Genomic DNA, 25855 nt, shown 5'->3' on the forward strand with positions numbered 1-25855 from the left:
AAAGGAAAGAAAGAGAATTTGACGTTTTGAGCGGAGCTCTTCGTCGAAACAAAGAAAGTCCAAAGATGGGAAAAAAGGAGGAATATATACATATATATGATTTGAACAGTCACTTTTCCATAATTGTATGGGTTGGATGAAGTTTATTGAGGCTGATATTCAACAAGCCAAATGCCCTTCCTGTCCCCCGACACGTTTGTGTGCATAAGGCATTGAGCTGGCAGAATTGTTAGCATGCCAGGCAAAATATTTAGCAGCATTTTGTCCATCCTTACATTCTGAGTTCAAATTCCACCAAGGTTGATTTTGCCTTTCGTCATTTTGGGGTCAATAAAATAAAAGCCAGTTGATCACTGGCGTTGATATAATCGACTTACTCCCTCACCCAAAATTACAGGCCTTGTGCTAAAATTTGAAACCAATGTGTGTATGTGTGTGTTTATAAGAGTAAGTTTGTATTTCCCTCATCTTCACATGTGTTTTACTAGTTGTACAATGACTTACTGATGGTGCCATTTGTTTTCCAGTTCTCTATGTAAAACATGTCTAGGTTGTTTGTCGTTCAATAGACTGAGAGACTATTACTTCACTCAGAAACAAGTGTGGGGGGTGGAGTGGCAACATGAAGGACGTCTGACTTCTCCCCAATACACTTTCATGTGGTCCTTGTGAGCATGGAAAAGGTATTAAAATGATGTCAATAGGTTCAGCACAGGTCGACCTCATTCAAATTCACTTATGATGAAAGGAGTTCTTGTTATGACTACCTTGTGTTTTTTTCTAAATATTTTATATCTAGGAGCACATTGTACAATGCATCCTTGTTCTTATTTTTTTTTTTAAGATTAAAGAGTATAATTTGGTTGTAACTTTTGGCAGGGTGAGTGAGTATATAGAGTAGGAGTTCCTAATCTGGGGTGCCCACATCTTGTGAAGGTGCAAAGTGGTATTTTCAGGAGTTGTGACAAAGAGATGAGACAAATATCATCATCATCATCATCATCGTCGTTTAACGTCCGCTTTCCATGCTAGCATGGGTTGGACGATTTGACTGAGGACTGGTGGGCCAGGAGACGACACCAGGCTCCAGTCTGATTTGGCAGAGTTTCTACAGCTGGATGCCCTTCCTAATGCCAACCCCTCCAAGAGTGTAGTGGGTGTTTTACGTGCCACTGGCACGAGGGCTACGCTTGAAATGGTGTATTTTACGTGCCACCTGCACAGGAGCCAGTCCATCGGCACTGGCAACGATCTCGCTCGAATGTCTTTTCACGTGCCAGGGAGGTGACGTTGGTAAATATGTATTATAATAATTTCAAATTTTGGCACAAGGCCAGAAATTTCGGGAGAGTAGGTATATAAGTTGATAACATCGACCCCAGTAATTAACTGTTACTAATTTTATTGACCCTAAGGAGATGAAAGGCAAAGTCGACCTCGGCGGAATTTGAACTCAGAACTAAAAGATCGAATGAAATGCCACTAAGTATTTTGCTCAGCATGCTAACGATTCTGCCAGCTTGCCAACTTGGAAATATGTAACAGTCAATTCCTGTGGTGTAAACAAAGGGGACAGTAAAAGAGAGATTCAAGAGAAGGATACAACACCATACACCACAATATGCACACAAATATACAAACGCTACTGTCACACACAGACCCGAAAACAACAACAACAACTGTGTGTATATATGTGTGAGAGAGTAGTGGGAGAAGCATAGGTATATATGTGGATGCCGTTAGCGTTTGTACATGTGAGAACTAAAGGCTTTTATGAAGAACTTGTTTATTCTCAAGTGAAATATATGTAAAATATTCCTTCTTGGTAGTATTCTTTTATTCTTTTGCTTGTTTCAGTCTTTAGAGTGTGGCCATGCTGGGACACTGCCTTAAAGAATTTTAGCCGAATGAATAAAACCCAGTACTTTTTTAAATATTTTTTGTTGAACTGCTAAGTTACAAAGATGTAAACACACCAACACCAGTTGTCAAGCAATGGAGGACAAACACAGATGCAAACAACCCCACCCCACACATATATATATACAACAAACTTCTTTCAGTTTCTTCCTACCAAATCCACTCACAATGCTTTGTTCAGCCCGAGGCTATAGCACAAGACGCTTGCTCAAGGTGGCATGCAGTGGGACTGAACCTAGTATCATGTAATTGGGAATCAAGCTTCTTACCACACAGCCACAGTATTGTATCCATGTAATTCTTCAACCTACCAAATTATGTCTTCTCATTACTATGGCCTCACTTTCTGTCTCACCCTCTCGTCTGTTTACATAGTAGACATTGAAACTTTTATTGACCTCCTGCTATATATATATTCTTTTTTTATTTGTTTCTGTTGTTTGACTGTGGCCATACTGGGGGCACCGCCTTTAGTCGAACAAATTGACCCCAGAACTTATTCTTTGTAAGCCTGGTACTTATTCTATTGGTCTCTTTTGCCGAACCCCTAAGTTACACCAACATCGGTTGTCAGGTGATGGTGGAGATGTCTACCAAATCCATTCACAAGGCTTTGGTTGGCGACACATGAATTCTTTCAAGCGAGATTGTTGCCGGTGCCCCTGGGCTGGCTCTTGTGCGGGTGACACATGAGGTTTTTGAGCGAGATCGTTGCCGGTGCCCCTGGACTGGCTCATGTGCGGGCTACACATGAATTCTTTCAAGCGAGATCGTTGCCAGTGCCCCTGGGCTGGCTCTTGTGCGGGTGACACATGAGGTTTTTTGAGCGAGATGAGCGTGGCCGTTGCCAGTACCGCCTGACTGGCCTTCGTGCGAGTGACACGTAAAAGCACCCACTACACTCTCTGAGTGGTTGGCGTTAGGAAGGGCATCCAGCTGTAGAAACTCTGCCAAATCAGATTGGAGCCTGGTGTAGCCATCTGGTTTTCACCAGTCCTCAGTCAAATCGTCCAACCCATGCTAGCACGGAAAGCGGACGTTAAACGACGACGACGACGATATATATATATAAAAGAGATGACAAAAGAATAAATAATTATCTTATGAACTTCATTAGCTGACAGCTGTTTCCACTATAATATGTGGTGGACTTCTAGTTGACTGCTGGAGTAACAAATACATTTAAGCATGCATATATATGCTTAAATGTAATTGTTTTCCAAAATAAATTGCACATCATATTTGAAGCTCTGATGAAACTGGAAGGTGTTACTCAAGCACTTAACTATAAATCCATCACATCTATATTGAGTTCTACACCGGGTTATTAGTCTCACAATGCCTAATTGAAATATATATATATATATATATATATATATATCCAAAGTTAGGGAATGAGTAGATGAAGTCCAGGCTACATATGTTTCATAAATAGCAGAACCTCGGCAGTAGTAATTACCCAAATGAAGGGTAATCTTCTAGCTACTCGTTAAGCCAAAGATACCTTAATCAAATGAAGTTTACGTTGTCATCAAGAGATCCCATGTTAACTCACAGGAGATTCAGGGATGAGATACCGAAGGACGAACTCAGGATGCTGAACCTTTCAGATGAAATGACAAAGGACTGAGATACCCGGTCGGTGCCTTGCTGTACTCAAGAAGACTATGGAACCTGGGGTGGTCCCTGGCCTTGCCAGTTCCTGTCAAGCCATCCAACCCATGCCAGTATGGAAAATAGACATTAACAAGGTCTAAAATTTTGTGGGAGGAGGCTAGTTTATTACACTGACCCAGTGATCAACAGCTACTTGTTTTATTGATCTTTGGAGGATGAAAGGGTCAATAAAAGTCAGCTATGGAATTTGAACTCAGATTGTAAGCCAGTTGAAAAGCTTATTGTTGTGTGTGCTACTGATTCTGCCAGATTGCTGCCTTACAGTTATATATTAAATGAATCTTCATTGGTTTTGATGATGAAAATTCAGTTGTTTGATTAAATGAGTCTATTGAATCATTGAATTAGAGTGTAAGTGGCTAAGTATTCCATAGACATGTGTACCCCTCATGTAGAATCTGCACATGACTAGGCTGGACTTTTGAATTACAAGTACAATCCATCTGACAAGCTTCTGTACAGTTTCCATTTACTCAACTTCACACACACAGCTTGGATTGAATCAAGGCTGTAGTAAATGATCAAGATGCCATAAAGTACAATTGAAACAGGATCTTCATGATTAACCACTCCACCGTGCTGCATCCACACAGTTGGATAGACAGAACTGTTGAAGCTAAGTATCTTGATCATGGACACAATACAATGAACAATACTAGGCAGACTGCATTAGGTATCTCCTGGGCAGACTGCTGACAGTGTGTCTTGGTCATAGACATAATACAGTGAACTGTGGTATCCACTTACAGCTTGGTGGACTGGGCTACTGACAGTTAAACGTTTTATTCAATGACACACTACAACGAACTGCACCATTCTATAGTACCTACTCAGAGCTAGGCAGACTGTTGACAGTTAAGTGTCTTCATCATAGACGAAGTACAGTGAACTATAACACATTGTGGTATCAATTTGCTGTTAGATACAATTGAGCTAACTCTAGTACCTACATAGTTATTCATAGACACAATACATCGAACAATACCACACTGTGGTATCTACTTACAGCTCGGTGGACTGAACTTTTGAAGTCGACTGTTAAGTGTTATATATTGAACTATCACCACACTATGTTACCTACTAACACTTAATGAAACTGGACCATCAAGAGTTAAATACATTCCCTAGACACAGAATGTGCTTGTAAATTATGAACCACAGATATCAGCTGGTTGTCCAGTAAGCGAACCTATTTACAAGACCAGTTACTACTGCTGTATGTTTTAGAACAATTATCTTATGTGATATATTTTGCTAATATTCTAGAAGAGCTTGTATGCTACAAGAACCCAAATTTCTGATACTTATTAGGCGTAGGAAATGCCTACATACAAGTGCAAGTACATTATACGTAAACACCTTATAAATACATCCTGTACAGACACAAAGAAACATATATATATATATATATATATATATATATATATATATATATATATATATATCGACCGGTACGTAGCTTATAGTCGAATCTTGTTTGTCTGGATTCCGTTTACTTTCGGCGTTGAATTTTAGGTATCTAGGGGCACCAATTAATTGTTTGCATCTAATTCATATAGCTTTTTGACGTATCTTTACCGTTTAAATTGCACGACAATTAACCAGTATTTAGAATGTCGTGTGTATACTTGTATATCCAAAGAGAAACTGTGGACGGGACTTGTATTAGTCCGAGTTTCGTTTAGTTGGACTCTACAGTTGAATAGGTCACAGAGTACATATAAAAAACAAAACACAATAGACCTATTTTTATAATCACACAAATATGTGCGTAGATACACAGACACAAACATTATGCAATAAACACACAAAACGTGTACGTATGTAAATACCTATTACGATATATACAATATCCTTTTACTCTCACTATGTGATTAGCTCTTCTATGAACTCAAATCGAAAGATTGCCTCATAATGCATCGAGGACTACATCATTTCAAGTGTTCCTACTCTCAAGACGGTATGGTTGCAGAACATTTGACAGCTATTTCTAGCTGGCCGAGCTACTACTTAAAGGTTTCCCCTAGTCACGTTCATTTTAATTAAACAAACTCTCCGACTGGAGTTGGAACTCGTGTCTATGACATTCCGAGTGACCGAATTATTGACTACCCAACAGATTTTACTAAACTTTGAGAATACAGTGTTTAAATGTTCTGCAGCCCAAAGACAGACAAGGAAATACTCTCAATTTGAAAAGAACCCTGCAAACAGCAGAACAGATAGAGAGAGAGAACCAGGTACTTAATATTACACATCGCCTTACATGGACTCCACCGGAGATTAAGTATATATACAGAAATAATATATGCATACATTCTCACACACAATTGTAAAAGTTAGAGTTCAGCTGAAATTAATTTAAAGTCGCTAAATTAAAACAATTCATTAAAAAGCAGGGCGAAGTAACAGCATATGTAAATTAAGCGGAAAATTTCCAAGACATAGAGAAAAAAAGCGGGGTGGGAAGAAATAGCGGTAATTTAACAAAAGTAAACTAAACAAAAAAGTGTTTGATTAATTAAAAAACAAGTGTCAGAATCTAATTGCTGCCTCTTGCTATATATATATATATATATATATATATATATATATATATATATATGCTGCATAAAACAAAGTTATTCAAATTAATATGTAGAAGTGACAATAATAATAATATTACTAATAATAACAGTCATGAATGAAAATAAGTTCAAGGAAAATAAATAGTTTCTATTTACGTTCTAAACGGTGTTACTAGTATTCACGCTGTTGTTTGTTTGGTTGTTAAGGGCATGTAGTGGTAGTAATGCATTGCTAGTAAACACAGTAGTACCGCATTTAATCACGTCATTTATCTCCTCCCACACCTTGTTATATACGGGCTGTCGGAAACACCCGAAGATGATTGGTTGATATTTTGGCAATAATGTTTTTCAAATTTTAGGTATTTCGTATATCTGTGGGTTGAGAGGTGGATCCTATACTTTTCAAGAAGAATTATTCAATGGAAAACAAAATGAATAATTAGATTTAAAAATAGGTGAATCTGTTTGTTAACGCTATGAAAGCTACACACATCTCGTTAATTCTTATTGATATTAAGGGATACCTTAGAGTTTTAACACAGAAAGTAATAAAAAGTTATGAGGTAAGAACTACCGCGGTATGATGGGGACGGAGAGCACTAGACTAATAAAAAAAAAATGAGATGGTCTTGGTGGGAACACTTTTTAAAAGACTAGCATTTAGAAAAGAAGCATACGCCCGATGTCTCAAGCATTCAGCGTTATGAAATAGCAGCTACCTCATCCCGTTTCAAACGGAAAATAAAAAGTAAAGTGTGTGAAGGAACTTATTTTATGTCATCGGCATAGACTGAATCTGTCGCCCCGTTTGAGTTTACCGTCTGGGTTTTTAGAGGAGTCCACATTTTAGTAAGCATTCAAGCCAGGTTTGGTTTTGATCATTTCATCCTTCCCTCTCATGAATTTCGGAGGCCTTGTATGGATTAAGGCACTGCCTTCTCATGGCACTGGCTTTTCTCCTGACTAAAAGTTAAAAGTGAATAAGTTGTTAAATAAATAAAATAAAATAATCGCAACCCAACAATAAACTTCAGTCCTAACCCTAACTTAATCCTTGAGACTTTGGTTCCGCGTAACTTCTGTAATAACGCATGTATATATGAAGATGAAGGAATGGGGGTGGGGAATCAACATATGGCATACCTACACAAGTGTACCCCACCTGATTATATTTCTTCATAACTTTCAGGAAATGGATATTTTCTGACGAAATTTTCTACAAATATTATTCAGGTGGTGTAGATACAAATTATATCAGAATTCAATGCGAAGATCTTTTCAGTATAGGGGAAGTGGGATTTCGGATAATACATCCGAGCCGGTTTTGTTACTTCATAACTTTCAGAAAAATAGGTATCTTTGACTCAAATTTTCTACAAATACACTTCAGCTGGTATAAATTACGATTATATCGGAAGATGATGTAAAAATTGTTGAGCGAGCACACATGCATACTGACGTACATCATATGTCTATAAAATGAAACTTGAAACTTTGGAAAATATATTATGTATTTGTATGAATGTTTGAGTGCCTACTATTTTTTTTTTTTTTTTTTTTGTAATAAATTCCGATATAATCGTTATCTACAGCACAGATCAACTGTGCAGACATTTGTAAGTATGACCAATAAACTTATTTTCCATGTTAAAAAATATTCTGTTGCAATGCCGCATCACTGGGATATCCGAAAATCAGAACTCTCCGTTTCTAACCACAGTGATAAATGAACACTTCCAAACTTACTGAATCTAGTGAAAAATTTTTCGTAATGTTGACCAATGCTACAAATTTATTCAGATTTTATATATTTTTATTTTCAATTTAATTTCATACTTATTATTTCCTTATTTTGACTCTATCGTTTGTTAGTGTTTTAGACACAACTGTCTGAAATGCCGTGGGGCATCGATATATTCGCAACAAAACATATATTGTGATGAAAGCGAATAAAATAAAAGCATACAAAAAGCGAAATAAGTTTCATATTGTGCCAAAGGAGATGTATAACGGGGTATATATTTAGTTTGTTCATGTACCTACAATATACCACCACTCAATTGTTAATTAAAAAAATATATATATACAAATGAAGACATGAAAAAAGTAGCATGCGTGAAAAAATGCTTTAGAATATTTTTATCTTGAATTCTCTAAATCTAATTACTTTTTAATGAATCTATTTTAATTACTTTCGATTATAAACACACCAAGTAAATAATAGCTCAACTTGATGGTTGCCAGAGGTAACCACTATGTAAACAATGACCAGTACTCTCTCTCCCCAATTCTCTCTCTTTTTCCCCCCGCCACATACACACAGAAACTCTCTTTCTCTCTCTCTCTCTCTCTCTCTCTCTTTCTCTCCTCGTTTTCCCCTTCCTCTCGTTGTTGAAATTGTTTTGTTTATTTATTCTTTTTAATCGGAGACAATTTTAGATATCTTATTAAATTAATCATGCTCCATTTTCTCATTTAGTTTGTTAATTATTTCCTTTGCAACTCGTTTTCTCGTGATAAAATCTATTCCGTACAACACCACTTGAAAATAGTATGCGATGGAGTTTTAGAGTGTATATGTGGCTTAGCGGCAAGGGCCCGGAAACAGGGAGTGCAAAAGGAAAGACATCCTCCTGCCCCCACCATTTTTTTCAAATTTTTTTTTTTTTCCAAAAACCCACGTTTTCGGATACAGAGATTCCGGGAAATTGCCAAAAATCGGACTTTTGAAATTTTTGGCCACCCCGTTACGCCTAATTCTTCATTTTTTACTTTTCCCCGTTAAACCTAACCCTAAAACCCCAACCCTAATTTTTTTCAGAATCATAATCTCCATATTTTTCCGCATATTTTGACAAAAAAAGAAAAAAATTGTGAAAAAAAATTTTACAAAAATTTTTGGAAATTTTTTTCAGAATCATAATTTCCGTATTTTTCCGAAAACTTCATCGCCAAAACGAGCGAGTACATAAAAGTTTTTGGAATGATTTAAAGCATTACTTTTTTTTTTTATATATATATAATAATAGAAAATATTGTTATACTTGTGTTTGTTTTGATATTAAGATTTCAAGAAATCGGCCTTGTTTGTAAAAGAATTTGGACCTAAGTTTGCATCCCCTAAGCAAATTTCGTTACCAGGCGACTGGTTAGCAGTCGGCGAACAGAGTTCGCAGACTGGTTTCGAGTCATGACTGAGCCATGTTGGTACTTATAGTCAGACCTAAATTGCACTTATGCTCACATATTTAATATATGTGTGTGTATGCATGCATGTATATATATGTAAAATTCGTTGCTAAAGTTAGCATATTAAAATTCCTTCACATACTGTGCGAACAGAAATGAGAATACAGACATTTCAGGATCCTGACACACAGAAGTAACATGCCAGGCGTACACAAGTGTAATTATTCACACATGCCGACGTTTGTTTTCTCGTAATTTTGAGAAAGAAGACTAGTTTTTAATGAAATTTTCTACATTTGTATTTCAGATGAGGTAGATCCCAGTTATATCGGAATTTGTCATGAAAAATGTTTTCTTTATGAGGTGGGTAGGAATTTGGGAAAATTTACTTGAGACGGCTTTGTTTCTTCATAACTTGCAGAAAATTGGATATTTTCTAATGAAATCTTCTACAAAGACCTTTCGGATGGTGAACATTAGGATTATTTCTGAATTTAATGTGGAAGAACAAAAAAAAAAAAAATGGTTAAAACGTACCCACCTACATACTATATTTCATAAAATTAGCCACAAGGGATGTACATAGAGTAAAGGTGGCTGCGGGCTGGACAAAGACATTAATGTGATGAGGATGATTACGAAAGGATGAATTAAAAATGAGAGGGGCACCGGCGCCCGCAGACTGATAACCCCTAGAAACGTACCCACATACATACTAACACACATCACATATTGTGTACACACACACACACACACGCACACACACACACATATACACACACACACATACAATGGGTGCTGAAAAGTTCCTGACTTTAAGGGTATTGCGAAAAGCCTGATTGGAGGCCCAGCCTTCCGAATTCTTTTACAGGACTGAGAGAAACTGAAGAACCGCTGCAATAAGTGTGTGAATCTGAAACAGGAATATGTTGAGTCAAATCGTAACTGATCCTCCAGTATTTTCTTTTACCCAAAGCCAGGAACTTTTCAGCACCCCTCGTATATATATAAATACATACATACATACATACATACATACATACATACATACAAAATGAGATTTGAAATTTAGAAAAGAAATTGTGATGTGTGTCAGTGTACACGTGTACATACTCATTTTTTCGCATTAAATTCCGATATAATCGTACCCTAACCATCTGAAAGATATTTATATAAGATTTCATTAAAAAATACCGATTTTTCTGCAAGTTATGAGGAAATAAAGCCGAATTGTGGGATTTAAAAAAAAATCCCTTCTTTCCATCTTCAGAAAAACTTCGCAATAAATTTCAATATAAATGAAATTTACACAATCCGAAGCGCTTATGTAGAAAATTTGATTGAAAACTAGCAATTTGTTTTTCTTTTCCAGTTTCAGCTAGAGAGCTGCAGCCATACTGGGGCATTACCGTTAAAAGAATATACACCCGCAGAGGGACTCGAACCTGCGACCCTCAGATTACTTCTCAGGTTGAACTATAAAAGTTTGATGCTCTACCGACTGAGCTATGCGAGAAAACAAAGTCTGGGGAGGGGCGCACATGTGGGGGCTTGTAATGTTCTATTCTCATTTGCAAAATAGCTGAAAATTAAAAAACAAAAATTGATAACGGAAACGAAACCTCCTTTTGTATATACTAAAATGTGACTGACTCCACATTTTTCGAGCCACCTTTACCAATGAGATTATTAGCAATATCATCGACAATTTCACTGAAGCCGCATTGATTTTTCGAAATAAATATGTTTTCTTTAATTAATACGTTCTTTTATTAAATGCTTTCTTTCAAATAATTATAACAAAAACAAAAGAAAACAATTTCTGTTCATTAAAGATAAAAATGTAATTAGGCATTCTGACAAATGAAATGAATCGACTTCAAATGCAAACTATTTTATATGCAAGAAATTAAAATACTTTTTCTATATTCGTTAAATAAATGCACTTATTAAAAAGAAGAAAGCAAACGTAAAAATTCACTAACTCTAATTAATTATTTTCTTTTGCTTTTGCTATCAGATTTCGAATCATAAAAATTCGAAAATCCGATGGCTTTTCCCGTAAAATATAATTAAAAATACATGCATACATTTAATCATGTTTTTTTCCGAATTTCCCATTGTAACTTTAAACTCTCCTAAAAAATTTTCTAATTTAGCTTTAAATTTTACCATTGATAAAAAAAAATTGTTGAAACCGGTTTGTTATTTTAATAAAATCAATGATAAAATTTAAAAACGACTAGATGTTTTGAGATGGAGGTGCATTTTGAAATCTCAATATAAATTCTCCTACATTCTTTCCTGCGTATGAATACATTTCTTCATTCCATACATGCATGCATACATATATACATGAAGACGATGATAATAGACTCATCCGTCGAAGACGACGTATGGGCGTTCAGTTTTTGCCAAACTACCTACACAAATAATTTATTTATAATGATCAAATGTATTGCTGTACATTAGCTCACTCCCACTATCAAATCGACTTTACCCGAACCAGTGTACGGTATACCACGCGTCAGGTGTCGAAGTGAACGTAGGGCAAGGTGAGATGAAGTATTTTGTACAATGCACCACTCAGCCTGGGAATTGAAACTTCGTGAGTGTAGCACCCTAACCATTAGGCCATGCATACAAACATACATACATGCATGCATACATACATACATACATACATTATTGGGGTCCTGAGATATGTAACACACTGCCTAAATACCAATCTTGAGAAATTAGGCTTCTGAAATCCAGAAAAGAGAAATCTAATTCGAAGACTACTGATCTAATCCATCACTGGAACTGTAAAAGTCTGCAAAACTTTCCAGAAGTTTATCATTTAAATGTATATGAGTATGCCTAGATATGCAACTACATGCATAAGAATACATACATAAAACAAAACATACAAATATGCATACATATACACAGGTATGCCAGAAATAAATAGACAACTTTATAATCATTTAAATTTCTTTAAATCTACAATTATACATTTAAATTATTTATTAATTGTTATAATGTGACTAATTAATACTTAGTTGACATGCCCTTTGCATTTTTCGATGCAAGGACCCTATTAGGCATGTTACTGATCAGATGACGAATATTCTCTGGTGGAATTTCTTGCCAAGTTTCATGCAGTAATCTCAAAAGATCTGACTTTGAAGATGCTTTCTTGTTCTTTTTATGAAATATCCTGTTCATTATGCCCCAGACATGTTCAATAGAGTTCATATCTGGTGACTGGCTTGACCATTGAAGCTTCTTAATGCCATTCTCATCCAACAAATCTTGGGTCATGTGTGATAAGGAGCCCCATCTTCCATAAATAGTCTTCTTTAATCATTTCCCACTGGAGAAGATCGGAAGGTGACCTTTCTGTAACATGGACACATATTTATCTGAGTTTATGTTTCCCTCACACTCCACCAGCTCTGATCAACCGTTTCTCCAAATTGCTCCCCAGACCATCACAGAATAGCTGCCGTGTTTCATTGTAAACTGCCATCTTTTCACATAAAATTCTTGATCACATGCCCACACTCGACTACTGTCATGAAATACAGCAAATCTGGACTCATCAGAGAATATGACAGTGTCCCAAAATGCTAGTGGCCTCTCCACCATCACACTGGCCCAATCTTTTCTCCGCATGATGTTGGCTGGTCCAAGAAGTGGCTTCCTTTTTGCTGTTCTGTCATAATAACCAAGTTTGTGGAGATACCTGACAGCTGTTCTGAGACCGACATCAACTTGTTCTGCCATGTCAGAGACATTGCAACAAGGATTATCCCCCACACTTTTCTTAGCAAAGAGAAGGATTCTGTCAGAGGGCCCTGGTTGATCTGGGCGAGGTGATGCGGACTCCTTCTCCTCTCTGGTAAATTGCACAATCACTATTAACTGTAGAAAGCGGGAACCCAAGGTTTTGTGCGATTTTACGCTATGTCCACCTTCAGAATGACCCTCAATACGGCCTCTTTGAAATGCAGACAGTTTCAAGGTTTCTTTTGTACACGGCATAATCAAATAGTCACATATAGAACCTGAAACCTAAAAATGTCAATTAATAAAAAATATAAACCTTTACAAGTTAGAATAAACATAAAACGATGTTTTTTGGGTTGTCTATTTACTTCTGCCATGTGTGTGTGTATTTATATATTTATGCGTATGTGTGTGTGTCAGCAAACTCTCCGTATAAGAAATTCTTTCTCTTGCACCGCTTCTAATCTCATATACTCCATTAGATGCAACCTCTGTATTAATCTATATGTAGGTCAGACGGGTCGCCGACTGGCCGACCGGTTCACCGAACATCTAAGGGATGTTCGGTTACGGTCGAACACCACATCGCCCGTCACTTCCACTTGGCCAACCACTCCCCCTCTAACATCTCCGTCCTTGGCCTCGCTCTACACCACGGAACCACACACTCACGACTCCGCTTGGAACAGCGGTGTATCTTTAATGTACGAACAACTATCCCCTTCGAACTAAACACAACCCCCTCCTCCTATTGACTGCCCCTACACCTCCTGCAACTAAGCAACCTTATTTTATTTTTCATTTTTTGCTTGTAATTGCGCCACTTTATATTGCATTAACTTCTTCATCTCCTTTCAACCTTATTTTTTATAATTTATTCTTTTTATTTCTATATATACACACACACACATACACACACATGTACACACACACATGTACACACACACATACACTCACACGCACACACACATATACCCACGCACACACGCAGATGAACCCACACATACCTCCCATACACACACACTCATACATACACGCACACAATTATACATACATGTACACACACGCACATACAAGTACACACAAGTTTAGGTACCAGAATTTAGTATGGTATTATCTATACAGTTTCAAAATAGGGTGATTAAAATCAAAATAATCAACAAGGATATCCAGAGGTAATGCAGTACGATCGTTTCGTGCGACTCCATTTAATTGAACAATGTAAAAATTACATCAAATATAAAATGTAGAGCAATCTTTAGCTGCACAAAGACATAGAAATTTAGAAATTTAATGAAATTAAATTTGAACAGAAGGATATATTTTTATAATTAAATCTAAACTCTTCAAGTAGAAAGGTGGAATACAAAAAAAAAACAAAAAACATTTTGACTTAGCCAGACCATACAGGCTAGTAAATAAACATTCTAAGCAGATTTTAACTGTCACTGATTTTATTTGGGCTTATTTTGTGCTGATTTATGGACTATCTTATCAGACCTAAGGATCCAAGGCTTAAGAGAACAATGGCAATTTCTTTTTAGGGTAAGGGGTAAACAGTATAGACAGTAAACATGGATGATAAAGTTACAAAATTTCTTAGGGTTTGGTGACAAACTACTATAGGGGCGGGGTTCTACTAGCAGACTAGTTTATAATGAAACAGGGAAAGTCTAATCATATAGCACAAAGTTGCTATATTGTATACAGATACAATAAATAGTTATTCATAGTTTTCATTAATAAGAATAATATATCAGTATTGTTTTACATATGCTAGGTTTGAAATACTTGAGATACCAATATTTGCTTAATTAATATGTGAATAAATAAAAGCTAATTATGAATTAGATAATGAAATAAAATGAAATAGTGTATAATAATGTAAATAATCAATTAAGGCAGTATACAAAAACAATGAAGGGGCATTAATTTAAAATGCTATGGTAAAGTACATTTAGACTTATTTACACCAATATAAAAGACCCCTAGATAAGATGTGAAATTAAAATTTATGTATATCTTGGACTAAAATTTTAAAATTAAACATGTATATCTAATATCATTAAAAGGACACATAAAAAACAAATTTATTATACAGTTAATATAAAGAATTGATACATTGGATTTACATGGTATATAATGATGGACTCATATATATATATACATACGTGTGTCTGTCTGTCTGTGTTTTTGTGTTTGTCCCACAACACTGCTTGACAACCCACATTGGTTTGTTTACGTCCCTATAACCAAGCCGTTCGGCAAAAAGACACCGATAGAACAAATATCAGGTTTAAAAAAATAAGTACCGAAGTCGATTCATTAGACGAAAAGTTCTTCAAGACGGTGTTCCAGCATGTCCGCAGTCTAATGACTGAAATAGATAAAAGATAAAGATGGAAAGCGTTTGAAGGCGGGTTTTGCCATTTAGTTAGGAGAAGACAGTACCTAAGATTCTCTTGAGGACATCTGAAAGGAATGTGAATAAAGAAAGTATCCTCAAACCAGAAACTCCACTCCGCTAAAATCTCCGGAAGTGTCGGTTGGAGGTGATAATCGCAGTGTCGAATTAAATCTCTCATTCAAGTAGGCTACGGTAAGTTTTGAACTCAAAACGCAAAGAGCTAGAATAAGCACTCGTTCCATCCATGCCCTGATGATTCCGCCAAAATAGACCAGCTTCAATAAATGCTGGAAACTAAATAAACAGGAAGTTTGTTTGTGGAGTCAGACACAGCTTTGTGGTTGAGAAGTTCGCAACACAACCACTTGGAGCAGGGTTCGATTCTACTGCACGCCACCTTGGACATGCCTTTCAGTATTCTCGCATCGATCTTATGAATAGAATTCTGGTAAGCAGAAGCTGTACGGAAGCCCGTCTCTTTCTCGTTCTCTCTCCCTCCTCTCTCTCTCTCTCTCTTTTTCTCTCTCTCTCTTTTTCTCTCTCCCTCCTCTCTCTCTCCTTTTCTCTCTCCTTTTCTCTCTCCTTTTCTCTCTCCTTTTCTCTCTCCCTCCTCTCTCTCTCCTTTTCTCTCTCCCTCCTCTCTCTCTCCTTTTCTCTCTCCCTCCTCTCTCTCTCCTTTTCTCTCTCCCTCCTTTTCTCTCTCCCTCCTCTCTCTCCTCTCTCGCTCCCCCTCTCTCTCTCAATATATATATATATAATATAATATATAATATAATATTATATATATATTATATATATATATATATAAGTAAATGTAGGGATATACAACTTAGACAGATCAATATATAAAGTATGTTAAATGCATGAAATACTAAAAAAATGTATATATGCATACATACAAAAATCTCCGACTTACATAGAATACAAATGATTTAGGAAATTAAAGGGGTTGAAGAAAAGTATTACAAATCCAACAGCTGTTTCTGGGGGCTCGGAAGTCCAAAATAATGTCTGTAAATTGATTCCATCGTAGGATGAGACGATCCTCCGTATTCAAGGAAAAAATCTTACATTTGAGATGTTAAAGGGAAGAAGTTATTTGAGGTGTTTTATATATTGATCTGTCAAACTTGCTTATCCCTACATTTACCTCTATACCTACTCGAGTTTAAATCTCTTGAGCACTATTAAGTGTATTCTATACGGAGACTATCTGATTCTCATCTACGAACAATACACACACGCGCGCGCGCGCGATGACAGACTTTCACACCTGTTACGCCCATGAACACTCACTCACAAGGCATTGATCTGTCCGGGACTATAGTAGAAGACACTTGCCTAAAGTGTCACGCACAGTCTCGGATATATTAAGATATTTAAAAGTTAAACTCAAGAGGGTTGGTCTTAAAATTTGGCGGCTGATCTTTTTGCCGTTTTGGCAGTGATTTAAAGATTCTCTACAATGCCTTAGAGTTTGCTAGTCCAGACAAATTGGACAGTGTGGGCAATGAAGAAGGACTCTTCACAATTATCTCTAGCTGGTCTCCTTTGCAGTTGTATAATTTGCATATTATATATAATTCTTTCATGTTCTTCCAGCAGCTGTGTTTCTCTCCGTGCAGTGTCTCTGTATCGCGCCTGCTCTAAGTATATAAATGTCGCAGAATATCACACATACGCACAATGTGTATGTTTGATTAAGCATGTATGAAGCGATTCACATGAGATCCTGTTTTCTCCTCTTTCTACGTTAATACTCCTATATATACGAGGTGTGCTCAAAAGGTATCCTATCTGTGGCCAAAACACAAGTAATATTTTTTAAAATCCCCATTTTGATTTAGTTTCCTTCAAAGTATTCGCTTTGGGAATCCATACACTTCTGCCAGCATTCCAGTCCCTGCTGGAAACATTTCTGGAAATCACTTTTTGGGATGTTGGAGAGCTGTACCATTGGATTTTGCTTAATATCCTCTGTTGACTCAAACCTTCTCTCGTTGAGTGTCTTTTTTTAGCTTTGGGAATAGCCAAAAGACACACGAAGCCAGCTCTGGAGAGTAGGAAGCCTGACGAACAAGTGGTGTGCTTTGCTTAACGAGGAATGCTTAGAAGAAGTGGTCGGAATAAGCGTATGTGTTATGGTGGAGTTGTCAGTTCTTTGCTGCCTACAGGTCGGGTCGTCTTCACCGCACAGCTTCACGAAGGCGACAAAGAACCGCCAGCTAATATTCTTTGTTCGTTGTCTGACCTTATGGTACATATTCATGGTGCACAACACCTCTGTAGTAAAAAAAAAAACCTCATCATCAGGTCATCAACATTACTGCGTACTTGTCTTGCTTTCTTTGGTCTTAGCAAGGATGGATGTTTCCATTGGGATGATTGCAATTTTGTTTCAGGATCATAACCGTACACCCATGTCTCATCGCTAGTGATGATAGCGTTCATGAAGTTTTGACCTTGGCTAGCACAGTCCAGCATGTCCTAAGAGATTTCCTTTCTGTTTTCTTTCTACTGGTCAGACAGCATCTTTGGTACGAATTTTGCCGACACCCTCCTCATGCACAAATCTTCTGTTATAATTGACTGAAGTGACCCATTGCTGATTCTAGCTTCGGCAACAATTTCCTCAATAGTCACACGACCGTCTTCATAGACTATTCTTCGAACTTTGCAATCATTTCATCGTTTCTGCTAGTCGATAGCCTGCCATAACGTGGCTCACTGTCTACTGAGATGCGGCCATCTTTGAACCAGTTGTACCACTCCTTTATTTTCGTCTTTCCTGTATAGTCTTGGCTTGCGTAACACCAAGTTTTTTGGAAGAATTTGGTACAGTATCTTTGCTCAATGTACTCGAAAAATCGCACCCCACACTCTTCACGTCTGTACTCAACGCGTCCATGTGGGCGAATTGCGCAACCTACAGACACGAAAATTTTTGCACATACTCAGGAAGGACGCAGCTACCTAATACTCATGCGTATTTTGCTCACGCATTATTATTTTGTGCAAAAAAAAAAATCAAGGTCGGATACTTTTTGACTTCACCTCGTGTATATATATATATATATATATATATATATATATATATATATATAAAATCAAAATAAGCAACAAGGATATTCAGAGGTAATGCAGTACGATCGTTTCATGCAACTCCATTTAATTGAACAATGCAATCATTGGAGTTGCACGAAACGATCGTACTGCATTACCTCTGGATATCCTTGTTGCTTATTTTGATTTCAATCACCTTACTTTGAAATTGTATGGATAATTCCGTATTAAATTCTGGTACCTCAACTTAAGTACCATATTCATCTGAATCTAAATTTTTGCTGAACTAATCTACCATACCCAAAGTATATATATATATATATATATATATATATATTTGTCAGCTATTTCAGTATAATGTCATCTCCTTCAAATGAAAACGTGACCAGCATCTTACGTATGAAGATATTATAGTATTAATATCTATTATATAAAAATCAATGTCTGTGAGTTCGTGTATTACTTATAGACTCGAAAACTATTGGACCGATCCTAATGAAATTTGGAACACAAAATCCAAGCCTGGGGAGAAGGGTAATTTGTATGTTTCTTACAATTTTGAGGGGGCATAAAGGAGGACAGAACCCTCCGTGAAAATTCATATGCTTCGGAGTTTGATGAAAGTTGAACCATAGGTATTAGAAATAAATTTAAAAAATACCCCAAATTTCCATTTCTTTGGATGATTCTAAGACCCCCAAATTTTAGTCATTTTTCATGGACCAAAATTACTGAATGGATCCCATAGGTAATTGACACAAATCAAGACGTATTCCCAAAGTTTCCGCTTCTCATGAGGATTCTAAGACCCCCCCCCCTAATAGGAGCCTTAACTCCCACATTTTAGAGCTCCATGTGCTCTATTTTTCAGGAGCAAAAACCTTTGAATGGGTTTTATAAGATTTAGATTTTGGAATCTGGGCATAATGATGAGTAGTGAAGAATAAATATGTCATGATTAGAATTTTTGTTAGGGTGTGTAAAGAGGGAAAGAACCCCCATTAAAATTCTTAACCTCCAGTTTTGATGAAATTCGTATCATAAATATTTTAGTTCATTAGAGAAAATATGAAAAAAATGTCTAATTCTTCAATTCATGTGACACGGGCAACGCCGGGTATCTTTGCTAGTGATTCTTAATGCTATGTTTCGAATAACATTTTGAATATTCAGTCTTGGAGAAGAAATATTTAAAAACAAATCTAGACTATTCATCAATATCTGATACTAATGCTTACGGCTGATGGGCAGACAGTGAGTACTAGTGTCAACTAGTTCATTAATATAACTGTTATAATACAATGTATTACTTCGTTTACTACTGGTTTTATTGAGTCAACTTAAGCTATATATTGAAATATTAAAGTGAAACTTTGCTTAGTTGGTCATTAACTACAGTTAATTAAATCTTTATTGATTGAAGTGTTACAGCTGGTTATGAGTCTTGCTGTTAGTTGAGAATAGTATTATTAGATGTGATTATACATCTCTGCATGTGTTTCTGTTATATATTGATTGTAACTGTACAAGGTTACTTGTATATAAGTGTATGTGTGTGCGTACGAGTGTTAATGTTCTAAGTGCATTGAGGGTGATGTATATTGCGCGTGTATGTCTGTAAGAGTGTGAAGATATGTATTGGTAGTGATGATGGTGGTGGTGGTGGCAATGTGTGTGTGTGTGTGTGTATGGTGGTAGGATAAATGTTAGTGATTATGCAGGGTATTCGGGCTAAATTTGACAATATTTTATTTTCTCTTTTTTTCAGGAACAGCTTGATGTATTTGGTGAACAATCAACGGCGTTGGAGAGCATCACATTCAAAGTTGAAGTTGAGAAAAAGTTAGCTGAGATGGAGAATTGGAAGCCATCTGAATATTGGAAAAGAATTACCCGTACCATGATGATTCGCGCCGGGTGTCAAAATGCCGACGTCTTGACTGCTACTCAATGCTCTGTCAACACCGTAACGGCTGTAAGATGTGACATGGACAGCGGCAACGGAGACTACAAAACCGTGACAAACAGGAGGGGGCACAACAGGCATTCTGACTGCGTCCTCTTGCCTGAATTCATCCCAACACTCTTGAAGAGGATCTAAGGCTCAATTCAGACGACTATGTGAAGCTACCAGAGACTGTGGTCAAACCCTGACTGGAGGAAGTTGTTGCTGGAAGGCCAGGCTATATGTGTGGCAGCAGGATTTGGCGTCCTTTACCATACCCTAAGAAAGAGTCAGTAGTCGTTGTCGGAGAATTTCTGCAACTTCACCAGCCCCAATTTCTGGCTCCCTAATCCCCACGCCCGATTGTAATCCCATGGTTTACTATGTGTAGGGCGTGGTAAAAAAGAGACCAACCACTTTGAATGCAACACTAAGGCCCGAGCTGGTAGCCAAGTTCAATGAAGTGTTCGACGTTACTCCCAGGGACACAGTGAGGAACGCACGTGCCAGGTTTCAGAACCATCACGCGGCTTTAGAGAAAGTTGAAGGCAGCTACTTCAGTAAACTGTTATCTCCCAGTCATAATGTACGAGAGGAAGTAAAAAATTATCCTCACGTTCGCTATTCCATATCCTTATTATTGTCACACTGCCTTCTGCGCATGTATGCCTATAGTTGGTACTATTGTGGTCACGTGATCGAAGTTTGAGCCTGATCGTACCAATTTTCTTTCTGGCTTTACAGTGTAAGCATGGCCGCTCCAAAGAACAAAGAGCAGTGATCCGAGAGATGGTAATAGTGAATCGGTTCACCATTGCCATCTCTCGAATTTTCTGAATATTCTCGTCAGTGGTGGAAGTTCACGGGTGTCCTGCTCCCACATCGTGCGTCACGCTTGTCTGGCTACTTTTAAACTTCTCGATTCACTCATACACACTTCTACACGATAGTGCCTTGTCCCCGTATTGTGCTAAAAGCCTCCGATGAATTTCAGCACCTTCCTACCAAAGAAATCAGATCACTGCTCTTTGTTCTTCTTTGGTGCACATTGCTAGTGGAGCAGCCATTCTTACACTGTAAAAATCCAGAAAGACAAATGGCGTGATCAGGTTCAAATTTCGAGCACGTGACCACAGTAGTACCAACTATAAGCATACATGCGCAGAATGCAGTGTGACAATAAAGATATGTTATAGCGAAAGTGCGGATAATTTTTTACTTCCCCTTGTAGTTGATATTTTTTTGATTTTTTAAAAATACTTTTTCTGGTTAGGATTATGCATTTCTTTTTCCCTCTGAGCAAACTGTCAAATTTAGTCAGCACACCCAGCATATGTGTGTGTATGTTGTCCGCTGCTAACGTACTTTCTATCTGCCCACCGCACACCAACACACCCATTCATTTATTCGCTCTTGTGTAGTCTAATTTGTTTGTCAACATAGACCCTGGTGTACCTACTCTTCCTACTATTATAGTCTATGTAGTTAGACTTAGTCTACCCACAGCATAGATGCATATCCACTACTATATTTACCTATAAATACCAAAGCAAAATATGTGGAAGAATAAGGAATAAGAAACGAAAATCTTCCAAATCTTCTTCGTCTGTCATTCGTTTTAGCCACTGTGTGTGTGTGTGTGTGTGTGTGTGTGTGTGTGTGTGTGTGCGTGTGTGTGCGCATGACTTTATAGAGGCTGGTGCTGGTGCTGGTCGGCACGGTTTATATTGTTATAAAATCGATAAAAATCTTACAATGAACTAGCTGTGAGAAGTGGAAAAGCCAAAATTTCGGACAGTCTTTTTTCAGGGTAAAGTTGACAAGAATGAAATTAATTAAAAACAGCAAATTTATGTACACGCGCGCACACATACGCACACTCAGACATGCAGATACACACATAAATGAAGTGGGGGGCTGAAAGGTTCATAGGCTAACCATAAAGGTGGTGCTGGAGCTGTGAAATCTTGCATGCATTAATTTCAACTCTTATTAATAACTGCATTGTTTTGTTTTCCACGTAAACTGAGGTGTGGCTATTCAAAGAAGACTTCAAAAGTAACTAGTAGCAACTTCTCTTGAAAATCGACGAAATTTGGCATCGTGGTGTTCTCAAGTACCTGCAGAAAAATTGTTTAGCCCCCAAGGACATTCATGATGCCATGGTTGCTACATTAGGAGATGATGCTCCAGTTTTATCAACGGTGCAAAAGTGAGTAGCTGAATAGACAAGAGGAAGGGATAGTTTTGAAATGAGTCAACTGGACGTCCTACAACTGCCACCACCGAAGAAAACACCAAAGAAACCACATGTTGATAGATGATTAGCGATTAGCTATTCATCAAATAGCCAATTCTATTAGCTTATTCAGTGCGTGGGTTGAGAATATTCTGCACAATGAACTTGGCATGACGAAAGTTTCTGCTCGGTGGGTTCCACATGTTCTGACACCTGATCAAAAATGCACCAAGCTGATCACATGATGGGAAAATCTGATATGGTTTCAAGCAGATCCTGCTGGTTTCCTTGAACGTTTCCTAACCCTGATGGAGTTTTCGGTTCATCATTTTGAGCCAGAGACAAAAAGATAATCCATGCAGTTGAAACACCCCTCTGCACCTGCTCCAAAGAAGGACAAGGAAGGTGGTGCAAAAGGTATTATGTTTATTGACTATATCTTGAAAAGGGCCACACAATCAACGGAGAGGATTATGCCAACATGCTGAGGCAGTTACGATAGGCTATGAAGACCAAGCGTTCAGGAAAACTGACGAAAGGGTTTTCGTTTCATCACACAAATCCTTCTTTTCAATGACTGCTGTGTGTGATTGTGTCTTTGAGTTGACTGATCAACCTCCCTATTCTCCTGATTTGGCCCAATCTGTCTGACTATCATCTGTTCCCTAGCATGAGATAACACTTGGCTGGGTACCAGTATCGCAGTGATGATGACGTCATATCTGTTGTTGATGACTGTTTTGACGAACTGGATGAAAGCTTCTTCACCAATGGGATCCAAGCACTGCACCAGCGATAGAAGAAGTGTGTTTTTCTGCACATTGTTGAAAAAGTGTCTATTCTCTACGCAGCCACTGTGTTTTCTGCTCCAAGGTCACCAGTTTGTCGATGATTGATGCAGGAACTACTTTTGTCCATGAGAAAAAGCAAGACTAAGCTTGTGAACATAGAATTGGATGAGCGTTGACTTTAATGAGTGCATCCGTCCTTTGAGAGATTTTGTTTTTCATCCTGCAGGGTGTTCCCTCACCTCCTCACTAAGCAAGCTTAGTGGAGTTACTAGTTTAGTCGCCGACGATGCGAACATGCGGCAGGTTGCATTTTATTACATATTACCAGTAACGCTCTAAAACGACCTGACATAAATACATACATCCCTACATCCATCCATCCATCCATCCATCCATACATGCATACATACATACATACTACCCGTGATTGTTGGCGCATTGGGATATGTAACGAATTGCTTCAACAAAAACCTGGAAAAATTAGGGTTCTCAAAACCTGAAAGAAAAAGGCAGATTAGAAGACTACATATTTAAGCCATCAATGGAACTGTAAAGATATGTAAAACTTTCCAAACATTTAGCACATAAATACAAATGCATGCATCTAGACATGAAAATATATACATAAAAACGCATCTATAAAGCAAACATACAAATCTGCGCATAAATACATATGCATACGCCTAGACATGAAAATATATACATAAAAACGCATCCATAAAACAAACATACAAATCTGCGCATACAGTAACACCAAATACTGCGCACACACACACATGCACAAATACCTAGATGATGTTGATAAAAGTTCCAATGAAGGAGCCTTGAATCTATGTTAGAGTCCGCCTCTTTCTCTATTGACAAGAAATACAGAAATGAAACTGATTGATAACATACATACATACATGCTTACATACATAGAGAAAATACAGACGCTGAACTATTGAGAAATCTACAGTTACTCTACCCAGATAACAAGTTTAGGTTTATAGCTGAAATTATTATTGCACTGGGATTTGTAACACATTATCTAAGTACCAATCTTGAGAAATTCGGCTTCTCAAAACCAGAAAGGAGAAAGCTGATTCGAAGACTACAGATTACTACAAATCCAAGCTACCATTGGAACTGTAAAATCTTGTGAAACTTTCCAGAAGTTTATCATTTAAGTATATATGCCAAAGTCTAAACATGCAACTATGTGCATGAAAATACGTACATAAAACAAAACATGCAAATCTGTACACGCATTAACTTCAACCACTTCACATACACACACATATATGTAAAAAGACCTTGCTGGGGTTCTTGAAATTCCAATGAAGGAGCCTTGGATCTACGTCAGAAACCGGCTCTTTCTCTATTGGCAAGAGATCTTGAAATCAAACTGAATAATGACATACATACACGCACACATACATACATACACACAAACACATACATGCATACACACACATAAATACATATATACATATATACACACATACATACACACATACATACACACATACATACATACCTACACACATGCCTTCACACATGCATACTTGGACATATACATACATACATACATACATACATACATACATACATACATGCATGCATACATACAAATGCATATTAAGGTACGTAGGCTATAGGTTAAGTTGTTAGGCGCATGTTCATAGTATCGCGGGTACAATTCCTGTACCGAGTTGCGCATTGTAGGTAACTTCATTTGACGTCACTCCTGTCTACTCCAGCTGCCACGTCCTGAATATGCAGGCAGGCTAAATGATGGAAAATCTGTATCTGTCCGCTAGCGACTACGTAGGCACCTAAAACGACTGACAAGTTACATATTACAAAGTCACACTCGTTCGTAGGCGACAGGTGACTCATACCTACCTACCTACCTACCTACCTACCTACCTACCTACCTACCTACCTACCTATATACATACATACATACATACATACATACATACACATATATATATAGAGTTAGATAGATAGATAGATAGATAGATAGATAGATAGATAGAGTAAAATCTATTTGCCAACGTATTTTGGCAGTCTTGATTAGGACGATGTTACTACCTTTTTTAGCCCCAGGAAAACAGCTTTTCCAGCTAGCTACCTACGCACAATTGCGTCCTTATACGTTGAACAAGGGAGCTTATGTCTCCACTCAACCTTAAACGGTACTTGCGGACCATGGTTTCTGAGTTATGTACCTCCATCGGCACAGAATAACCGTTGGCTAGAGATAGCAACACTAGGTCTTGTTGGAGGTATATA

At 37.5% G+C, this 25855-nt stretch overlaps 1 protein-coding gene across 4 annotated transcripts in view; it reads right to left on the minus strand.

Annotated features, from left to right (window-relative positions):
- LOC106870298 (centrosome and spindle pole-associated protein 1) overlaps positions 1-25855 on the minus strand; it is a 166460-nt gene that overhangs the window by 89055 nt on the left and 51550 nt on the right. For 3 of the 4 annotated variants that reach the window (XM_089357483.1, XM_089357485.1, XM_089357486.1), the window contains exon 1: positions 6321-6479. The gene's annotated coding sequence lies outside the window, so the exon portion shown is untranslated. Of the gene's footprint in view, positions 1-6320; positions 6480-15301; positions 15508-25855 lie in introns of those variants that run through there. The other variant, XM_089357482.1, reaches the window with a different exon arrangement.

Source organism: Octopus bimaculoides, chromosome 9 (genome assembly GCF_046866305.1).
Source record: "Octopus bimaculoides isolate indiv1 chromosome 9, ASM4686630v1, whole genome shotgun sequence".
NCBI lineage: Eukaryota > Metazoa > Mollusca > Cephalopoda > Octopoda > Octopodidae > Octopus > Octopus bimaculoides.